We start from the raw sequence: 11,509 nt of genomic DNA on the forward strand, positions 1-11,509 counted from the left end.
GCTCTTCGCACTCACAATGCAATGCAGCCCATTTGCCCCGGGAGAGAATTGAGCCAGAACCCCACATTACCACCCTTTAAATATTGTATTCATAAACAATTATTAAACAAGTTTTCCTCCTGGAAGAAGCCTTTCCTCTGTCACAAGAACCATACTCACAATGCAGATCCCCCAAACACATCCCAACCGGTAACAAACCGAACCACCAGCCAAATCAAAGCATGGTCCAAAGCAGAGTTTTGTCCCAGAAAGGTGAGGTTCCAGAGACCCCATGGAGCCTGCCAGGGACATTGCTATTGCTTTACATGGAAGCTGCTCAGATACTATGTGATGGGCAGCAATATAAACCCCTCAGTCAGACAGAAGTTTCACAAGGGTGAGCGAGACCAACACAGAGAGAATCCCTGCTAGGACCCTGGTGCTGCCATGAGCTCTGTGTAGACAGACCCCTGCACGCCCGGGACCCCATCAAACCTTATGGCACTTGGTATGGGATCCAGGCCTAGTGCACTAAGATGACAAGTGAACATGGATATCACTGCTCGCAGGGGAAAGTTGCTGCCGCCACCCAGCATCATGAACAGGAAATCACAATTAAGTTCTCAATTTAAAAAAAGAAACTGGAGAACAATAAAAGCTGCATCAAAAAATGAACCGTGTGATCTACAAACATTGGCCCATGTTCCCCACTCCGCACCCTTTGAGAGAGAAAAGCCAGGCTCCTCAAGACATTTTTTTTTTATAGGCACTTTTCAGGCTGTAGCCACAACTGAAAGGCCACTGGAGAGACTGGAGCATTTCATCTCCCCATCACTATTTAGAGGCAACGCCCCCAACTCATTGCCACTGGAGGGCTCTGGGGTACCACACCCTTGGGGGTCCCAGAGCCTGGACTCCAGCCCAACCCCAGACATCTACACTGCAATTTTATAGCCCCACAGCCCAAACCCCGTGAGCTCAAGGCAGCCTCAAGAGTTTCATTGCAGTGTAGACACGCCCTTTTCCCCTGCTCCTTCCCCCCTCCGTAAAATAAGGATAGTAGCACTACCCTGCCACACAGAGGGCTGTGAAGATGCTACTCGGTACAGATAAACAGACACATAATATTGATACCACCTGTAAGCAGAGAGGCCAAGGAGTGAATGGGCCACACAGACAGAACTCCTCTCACACCTCGACATTTTAGACAGCCCCTTGAAAATATAAAGTATCACCTCAGTGCCAAGTACTAACACTTAGCCCCAAAGGAAATGGAATTGCCAGCTGGGAACAGACAGATGGTCCATCCAGGCAGGTGGGCCAGTGCTGGACGTTTCAGAGGTGTTGGTTAAAGCACACTATTGCACATGGCAGTAAAGAGAGAGATACGCAGAGCATGGGCCGGGAGCATTGCGCCTTTGATGACATTCAGAGAATCTGCAGTACTGCCAAATCTCATCATTTTATCCAAGTCTTGCAACATTTGCAGTTTTATCAAGCCCGCGCTCCCTGGAGTCATGGGATTATGTAAAATTCTCAGCTTTCATTGGGGAAAAAAGTGATTTTTTCCCCTAGCCCTCCTGGCTGTGGGGAGAAGTTTGAAAATGTGACCTGAGTGCACCCCAGAGATTCAGAAGTCAAAAGTCAAGTGAAAACCTCACCTTTGTAATTGAATCTCATGTTTTTTAAGCCACTCTCTGGACTTTGGAGGGCCTGACTCACGATTTTTGAACACCTGTGGTTGGTGACACTGAATCAGATGTCTTTTACCAGCATGAAGCATCAGTCCAAAGACAAAAGACCAAAAGGCTTTTCATGGAGTGGAGTCTGGGCACAGTCTCGCTCAGGAGAAGGACCTGAACTGGATCCCTGTGCCCCCTTGGAATAGAGTCTGAGGTCTGTCATGTTTTAGGGATTCCCGAAGCTAGCTCCAGTCGGTCTTGGGTTCTCCTGCCTGCATTCACCACCTTGCCTGGTAAAATTCGACTCTGAGATGGGAGCCAGAGTCCATGTAACATAGAAGTGTCCTTCTCACCCCTCTTCCCAGGCTTTTCATCCTGTTCCCAGCTGCTGCGTCCGGTGTTCCCACAGGAGCTTTGGTGGGATGAGCCTGGATCCCAGGAACAGACAGATTTGCCTCTCTTGTTTGCACTTCACTCGCACGCATGTGTCAGCATCAGTTGGACATACACTGGTGACATGTTTTATTGGTCTGACAACAGCATGCCGGGGCCACAGTCAGGACCCACCCCCCTTGCTCAGTGCTGTGTGGACACTGTTCTGTGCTACCCCTAGCACAGACCAGGTCTTCTGTGTGTGATGAGCAGCATGAGCCCAACAGCTATCCTAGAGAGTCTCCTGCCGCATACCAAAATAACAAGTATCCCGCTCACGCAGGTGATACCAGACAGGCTGGCTAGGGGAACACACACCTCCCATCAGCTAACCAGCAAGCAGATCCCTCGCCTTGTTTTGATGCCCCCAATCCCAGCCGAGGTCAATCCCAGATGGGCGCTGTCTCCGCCTGGGGGAAGAACATGCTCAAACAAAATGATTTGGATAATGTGAAAGTCCCCTGATTCTCACAGCCACCTCCTTCAGAGGCCAAGTCACAGCATGCAGGTGCCAAAAGCTGCCCTCGGGCCCTTCAGAACTGGACCATGCACCCCCAAGTTTGACCCACACCTAAGTTCTAACTCTCCAGGTCAGTGATTTTCAACCTGTGGTCTGTGGATCTCTGGGGACCCACTGACTATGTCTAAGATTTCCAAAGGGGGCTGCACCTCCATTTGAAATGTTTAGAGGGTCCGCAAATGAAAAAGGGTTGAAAACCACTGCTCTAGGTATATACATGGCCCTCAGCAACATGTTATCTGAGTCCCTCAAACTTACCCTGACAACACCCACCTGACATTGGGAGAGGTCATCCACATTTTACAAATGGGGAACGGAGGTCCAGGGCAATTAAGCGACTTGTCCAAGGGCACAGTCTTTGGCAAAGTCAGGAATTAAATCTGCGTTTCTGCAATCCCAGACTAGTGCCTTAGTCATGAAGACTCCTCTAGCTACTAGATGTCCCTCACTGAGGATTGTCTTTGGATGTCCAGAGGCTTTCTGGGCCATTCTGTCATGGTCAATGCAGGCACCCTAATTTTTGTAAGTCATAGAAGGTAAAGAGGGAAGAGACTGATTAAATCATCCCTTCCCTTCACCCAGCGTGGGATAGATTGTCTCCAACTAGAGAATTCATCAGGTTTTAAACAGATACTAGCAAGGATTTTAGCCAGAAAGGCCCTGAAAGAACTGCAATCAGAGATAAACCAGAATCCAAATGCAGAATAAGAGGTGTTTAGGGGGAAGGTGAGCTGGGAACTCAGGAATGGCTAGGAAACTAGTTTGTGTAACCTTGGAGACAGCGAGAAAATGAGCCCAAAGTGGAAGGAGGGGGGCATGACGCAGAAGGAACAGACATGGCAGCGAGTAACAGCCCCCGAGACAAGGAGGAAAATTAATTGAGGCACAGCACAGGAGAGAACAGAACAGAACAGAACCCCCTTTTCTGGAAACCTGGGGGTAAATGAGGGGAAAGGAGAACTCAACACAGGGCTATAAAATGGGACTGAAAGAGGTTTTAAAGGACCAAAAATGATCTACAGAGCACCAATTTAGTAAAGAGAGAAGAGAAAGGTTAGAGAGATGAGATAGGGGAAGAAAAAAAAGCCAAGGTAGGAGAATAAAGAGAGAGAACTAGAAAAAAGATCAGATATGAAATACAGAGAGTGAGGATAAAAACTGTAAAAAGGCTGTATTGGCACTTCAGCTGCCATGACACAAGGAAAATTGTGTGTCTTGTTAAGCACTTTATCTATATTGATAAATCTTCAATATTATCTCAGCCTATTTCTCCAGAACAAGCAATTTTTACTATTGCTTCAGAAGTTGGGGTTATTTTTCCTCTTTAAGCTTCACATCTATCCCATCCCACTCACTGTTTTATTCCTTCTGTTTTGCACAAATCTCTTTGCATTTGCTTTCAGCCTTTTGTACCTGCCGCTTGTCTTTTGGATTCATGTCAGATCTGGACTCACGTTGGGTTTTTATTGTATCTGAACCTGTTCATTCCAGCATGTAGACACCACGTTGATGCCTGCAAAAGAAAGATTCCAACCCCTGATAGAAGGTGCTCCCATTCAAAGCCATTTCCCATCCATGTGTTCCTTTCACATCCATCCAGCAAAGGAGGAAGAGGGGCTTTAATCTCACTTGGAATTAAAGAGGAGGGATTAGAGTTTTGAAGTCATTGATAAGCATCACCCTAAAGCATCACCCTGCTTCCCCACAACTGGTCATATGGCTTGCTTGAACCTTGGAGAGCTTTAATCTTTCAACAGGCCAGCAGCTGGACAAGTATTTCACCTGCTGGAGATCCACACAGCAGAAATGTTCTGGATGGCCCCACTTTTTAGGTCATGCAACACAAGGGCCAGGCACTGAGTGTGCACTGGAAAATGAACTTCCCCACTGACGCTAGCACATTTATCAGAGAGGAGAGACCAGAAAGTGAGGAGATGTGAAGGGATGGTCTTGTGGTTAAAGCACTGCACTGGGAACTCATCTATTTATAGGGCCCGAAAGGACCATTATGACCATCTAGTCTGACTCCTGCACAACACAGGCCAGAGAACCTCACCCAGTAACTTCTGCATCAAGCCATAACTTGTGTTTGAGCTATTTTAAAAGATACACTATACATCCAGTCCTGATTTAGATGCCAAGTGATGGAGAACCTACCATGTCTCTAGGTAAACTGTTTCAATGGTTAATTTATCATCACTGTTAAACATGTGCCTTATTTCTCATCTGAATTTTCCAGCTTCAGCTTCCAACCACTGGACCTTGTTCTGCCTTTTTCTGCTCCACTGAAGAGCCTCTGCTCTCAGAAACCACTCCCCTACCTACGTGTATGGAAACCTGGAATCACCACTTTACCTTCTCTGGGATACATTCTTCAGTCTCTCACTAGGACTAATCATCAGGGCAAGGGGGCATGTTCTTAACTCAAGTTAACCAACTCATGGCAAAATCTTAGAGAAGACAAAGGAGTGTGCAGCTAGCAGGTGGAGGTAAAAGACTATGTGGGAGCCATACGCTATAGTATTGTTATGCACTTGCCATAGTAATGCAGAAGCTTGCCCTGTCACTGTCCAGAGGCGCATGAAACGTTCACAGTAAAGGTGCAAAATGAATCGAAATTCAAGTCTTTTCGCATTTTGTTACAAACTCAACATCAAGCCCATTTGTGTGGAAATTCACCTGAGCTCCACCCGGTTCTCAACCAAAACCACACCAGGTTCTAAATGAGGACACAGTTCGCTTTGCTTTCAAAGCAAAGGGCACGTCAGCGTCTGCAAGGGTTTGAGAGTTTTACAAAACGGCCAATTTCCTTTTTCAAAAATGAAAATAAAGTGAAGCGGGCTGAGGGAGGTTGAAAAATGGCAAAAATAATTGTGCAAACACCCCCAAACCAAAGCTTGCTAGTTTTACACACCTAGTGTGAACAGAGACTTCCGTTTCATCTGGCACTTTCCACTGTTAGCTAGGTCACTCACAGGGAAAATACTAAGAAACCAGATCAAAGAAATCCAGGAGAGGGGAGTGGAAAGGCCTTAGGTCAGAGCTGTGGCTCAGGGTTTGCCATTGTGTGAACATCTGCCAAAACCTGCCTGTTCTAATGAGACTCTCCTAGCACAGCGGGCACCCTGCATGCAAGCCAGAAGTGGGTAAAGAACTGACCGCTCCTCTAGGGACATCAGCACCCAGACATCAATTTAAGGTGTTTATAGCGAGGTTTAGAAGGAAAGCGCAGGTCCAACAGCCTGTGACAAACAGGTCTCTCTCGTCCCTATAGAAACATCTCCATCCTTCTGTAGCTGCTCAAAGGAAAGAGCTTTTCTCTTGCTCTCGAGTCAAGGGCGAAAGGCTCTCGCTCTGCAGGCCCAGCTATTCAACGCTGGGAATACATTATCGTCATAGGTTCCTGCATGAGGAGAGAGCGTTTCCGGAGACCTGTCCCCCGGCTAATCTTAGCGATAGTGAGTACTTTGCTCCCTTCTAGCACTCTCCATTTCAGGATCTCATAGCGCTTGGTCAACACCTGTTAATTAAACCTCATGCAGAGAATAAATATTACCACATTTCATATACATCATGCAACTGAGTCAGGGAGAGGAAGCAACTTCCTACAGCCACATGGTGAGTCACTGGAAGAGCCAGGAAATAGAACCCAGGTGTCCTGAACTCCCAGTCACTTGTTCTCTTTGCTGGACCACAGCTCCTTGCAGCCTCCATTGAGCTTTGTTGGAAAGATGGCTGCATGTCTCCTTTTCATCACTGCAGAGCCACACACAGCCCTACCACCGCCCATTCACCCCACCCACACCATGCTTTGCGAGGGACAACTAGGCTAATGTAGGGTATCAAACAGCCCACAATTAGCTCCTGATCTTAATTACACACATTACTGATGAGCTCATCAACTTAATCTAATTAGTCTGCAGAGCTCAATTGCCTGTCCCTTTTTCTTAAAGAATGCGCTGTGTGCGCCTGCTATCCCTTTCAATAAAAGGTGTTCCCTGGCAGCAGTTTGTCAGAAAGGCTAACAAACGGCTATGCAGTGCCGGACAGCCACAGCTGTCCCTCTGCGGAGCCACAGGGACCCCCGCCTGCCCCCACCACACCAGCACATAAAGTGCAAGGTGGCCCCTGATCCATGACTAGGTCTGCTAGGCACCAGGGAAATACAAATAAGTAATACTAAAGACTTCTTCCCACATTTTGCTGCTCTTCGAGTTCCTTCCCCCAGCAACCTTTTGTCCCAGTGCCCTAGCCACTAGACCCATGGTTCTCAACCAGGGGTATGCGTAACACTGGGGGTACACAGATGTTTTCCAACAGTACTCAACTCATCTAGATATTTGCCTAGTTTTACAACAGACTACATTAAAAACACTAGAAGTCAGCACAAACTAAAAATTCATACAGACCATGACATGTTTATACTGCTCTATATACTATATCAGTGTTTCTCAACCTGGGGGGAGGGTCGCGATTTATTTGATAGTTATCTGGTACAAATGAGAAAGTAAGCAATTGTTCAGTAATATTGTGCTGTGACGCTTTTGTATTTTTATGTCTGATTTTGTCAGCAAGTTGTTTTTAAGTGAGGTGAAATTTGGGGTACTCTGCTGCCCTGGTGTATTATTAACTAGAGGAAACATCCAAGTGTCCATCTTTCGACTGAGATGTTAAAGCAAGGTGCTGCATGATGCTCCTGACAGAGGGGTCCCCAAGTGCTTTCCCTCCCTTGCCCCATGTCACGCTAAGTAAACCCAAGTACGATACATAAACAACGCAAGTGTGGCCAGACGAGCGATCAGAAAGCTTTGTACAGAATGCTCGCCTCTCTACTCATTTCCATTGACTGTCTAAGTTAGGTCTTGAGCCTGCCCACCTTAGCCAGGTGGGAAATCCCACTGACAGCAAAGGGACTCCTCGTGCATCAAATCTGGGCCAGTAAAGACACAGCTCCTCCATTGCTGTAAATTGTTCTGCCAACTGACACCAGCTGAAGATCTTTGGGGCAGGGACCATGTCTTGTATCATCTGCCAAGCAGCACTTCTGGTGCTATATAAATAGCTGGACTATGAAATGCTGGGATAAATTACTTCTTTCATGTGGTATTGACATGTGACAAATTTGTTTCTAACGAGAGCACTGATGTCCATTAGTGATTTACCGTCTTTGTTTTAGGCTTGACTGCACTCTGCTGCTTTTCCTTCGATAAAAGCAATAATCCCAAATGAAAACTCTTGTGGCTGTTTAAATGAGAGCCCCAGACAGCGCAGGTAGTTCTGTGATCCTTGTTCTGGTCAATCAGTCAGGAACCGCTTGGCCCGCCAAGAAAAAAAAAAAAAAAAATCAGGCCCTGTTTAAACCAGTTCCCTTTCTTTCCCGGCATGGTTAAGTTTGAATGCATTCACTATCAAAGCAAAGTCCACAGATTGAAAACCTCTGGAGAGCCCTTTTGTGGCATACAATAGTAGAGTGGATCCTTTGAAAAGGGGGCAATGCTATCCAGCCGTGCCTGTTCCAGATGTGTGTTGTGGTGCGATTGCATGTGAGGTGTGCGAGACAAGCCTTTCTCCTCTGCTGAAGAACACCCTTGAGCTCAGCTGGTCCCTCCATACAAAGCCTCCTATTCCACTGGAGAGAGGATACACACAACTCCCAGTTCTGTAAGGGGGGATTGGAACTGGGCCTTTTTGATTTTCCCCTTGCCGTTCCGTGCATTGTTCAGATAACAGCCAGCCGCCTGAATGAGAAGACCAAACATATAAAAGAGAAATTGGTCCTTGTTATTTCTGCTGCGATGCCATTCTGCTTTTGAACGTCGCTCATCCCAACAATCACATGCGCGCAGCACAAGGAATGCTAATGAAGTGAAAGTGTCTCGCACACACAGCTTTCAATAGACCACCAGGTGCCCTGCGAGGTAATGAGGCTCGTTCCAGAGCAGGGCTGGGCTCCATATTCTGACCTGCCTTAGAAAAAAGAGCTTTTTTTTTTTTTTAAGTGATCTTTCAAGCCAGCAGACATCATCCACATGCCCAAATGGATTCTTATAGGTCCTGCCATAAACAAAGCTATGCACGTGACTAGAATAGTGCCCTTCCGGCTACCACACACCAGGTATCACCTTGACAGTCCAGGATTTTAAGGCAGTGATTTTGAATAACTTTAAAAAAAATTAAAACTCTAAAAATTTCTCCTCTGCTGCCATCCTGCCTCTGCTGTGCCTCCTTCAGCCTGGCTCTTTCCCTACCTCGGGTGCAATGTAATCACATGGGTCAGGCACAGGTCCATGCCCCTATAAAATGTGGGATATAAAGAGGGTCAAGAAACTCTTTAGCCCCCGGAACCACTGACTGGCTACAGCTGAAGAATCCTGGCTGCAAATGCTTCCCCTCCCACTGGCTTTGCTTTTTGCTTCTGTCTCTGTTAATTTTCAGGAGGAAACAGAAGCAGGCGACTGTGGGTCCCACTGTGTCACCCTGCAGCAGGGTCATCGGGTTAAGAAGCTCCCTGAAAAGCAGATATTGCATGGATCATTGAGTCATCAGGGTGAGTGAGTGCTACAACACAAGCCAGACCAGCTCCTCTGGGTGAGAAAGAATGGACTTTATCCCAGCCCCCTGAGACAGAAAACAATTCCATGGTACATCGTGGACTCCCTCTTTGCTGACACCAACTCAGAGCCCATCTGCTCACAGCGACGCCCTCACCACAGTGAGGAATGCTCTGAGTGTGAAGGGGACCTCCGCAGAGGTGGTTCATCCCGGTGAGTGTTCTTCTGGGATGTGTCAATGCTTTCCCAAGCCCTGATGCCACTGCCAGCACACCTGCCTCCACACCCTTGGGGCAAGTACCTCTCAAGCGTCATCCCCTGCCTGGGAGAGAACCGACCCTTCACCACAGCAATAGGACTGTGCTGTGAGACATTTCATTCACCACGGAGCTCTGCAATCAGACCCACCTCTGACTCCCTGTCCCTGGCAAAGAACCAGCTAGTTCAGCATTGTCAGATGCATCTTCTCAAAGCTCAGCTTCCGGGCAGGGGCCAGCGGGTTAACAGAGGAGGAATCCAGAGTTCATTTATTCCTCCTAGTTTCTTTTCTAAGGCACCCATCACTCTAGGATCTAGGAGGGAGTTTTGGTGATGGTGCATACATGACTACAATGCTACTGCAAATCAACGCTCTTGCACTCATGGGATTCCCTAAGGGATCCCCCCACGGAGAGCCTCAGGAAGCAGCCCTGGCTCGATATAGGTGCCAATAGTGACCCCAAAGTGTCCTCAGATACTGCTGCTGCTACCTCTGGACACAGCCTTCAACCTCAGACACAGTCTGTGTTTCCAGGAACCCAGCCTCCCTTTCTCTCCGTGCCAGAATCAATGCAATCCCCTAAAAGCTCATAACTCCGAAGTAATTATAAGAAGCATCAATTACCCCGCAATGTGGATTTCATGAATTCAATTAATTTGCATAGTGATTGATTCAGGCGGGTCCTCTTCGGGTCTCTGGAGAAAGTTAGGACATTGTTCTGCATGCTATTGATTTTACAACGTAAAACCAAACCTCTCTCTCCTCGTATTCAGAGCTGCTCATTCAGCCATATTAACTTGCAGATCATTTATTTTTGTATGTCTTTCAACTCCGTTTGTTGCTATCACAGAAATGCAGAGTATTACATTGTAAAGAATAATTGAATCAATACAGTCATGGTACTTTGGGTCTCCCAGGCTCTCAGGAACAAGAGTTGGCAAGAGCCAGCACAGAGACTGGGAGGTGGGTTTTTTTCACCTTTCCAGTTATTAAAACACTCGCCTAGCTACATATTAACTTTCTGCGCTGTGCGTTTGCTATTGTTTCCTCTGCCTTGGAGTGAGAGATGCAGGCACTTTGATGAATACCTGCAGAGGTTCCCTAAGTGGCTTTATATTCTCCCCTGAGATGCTATTGTGTAACATCCTACACAGGGCTCCACAGTGCATTACAACATGTATATCCCTACGCCTCCAGTCCCAGCGGACAGGGAGCTCCAGGGCAGAATCTCATTCAGCCACCTGACCTGGGCCACACCAAAATTATTTGGATCAACAGGAGTCAGTAGAGAAGGAGCGAGGCAGGCCCACTGCAGTGTTACAATAGTGGTGTGTCCTCTGCCGGCATGGGTAGGAGCAGTACCCTGTCCTGCCAGGGGGATGGTCTTGACTCTCAACGTGCATGTCTGTTGCTGCTAACGGCCATCAGAAATGGGGAACGTGAACACGGGCCCGTGGATGGGGAGGCTCGCGGCTAAGCCAGTCCAGCAACCTTTGCTGACAAAGCCCTCAGAAGCCTCTTCAATCTCGAACCGCTGCTGTTCATTTCCCACCCTCCGTCCCTGCCTACACAACTTGGCAATGAAAGAAACACAGACGCCCTGGGACACAGCACGAGAGGGAAGGAGAGTCGTCCCTTCCTACTGTTCATCACTGCTTAGTAGGGTATCGCCGGCGACACAGGAGAATAGAGTGTGGGTTCAGGTGTCAAAGTTTCCCGCGCCCCAGCCAAGCCCTCCTTTTGTTCTCAGTTCTTCTGAGCTGCAAATGGCCACACACAAATGCATGATTCATGGAGGAAAGGCCTTCTAATGAAAGGCCACCAAATAACAAAGAGACTCCTCCTGCAGATTCAAAGCGGGGTGAAAGGAGAGGCAGTTTTTAAATTTTGTTGCCCCTCTCATCAGGATATTAGGCAGCTAAATAGCAGCTTGCCTGTTGGCTTCAGATAACCGGTTCCCAACGAGCACCCTAATTGTCCTCGGAATCTCTCTGCTACTGTAGAGAGTAGGTCATTTACTGAACAGTACACACAACTAAATAAAAATCCATTTTCCAAGGGAAAATTCTATTCTTATCAGAGTTCT

This window comes from Emydura macquarii, unplaced genomic scaffold, assembly GCF_026122565.2.
Source record: "Emydura macquarii macquarii isolate MOO-44397 ecotype Brisbane River unplaced genomic scaffold, CSIRO-AGI_Emac_v2 contig_312, whole genome shotgun sequence".
Lineage (NCBI taxonomy): Eukaryota > Metazoa > Chordata > Testudines > Chelidae > Emydura > Emydura macquarii.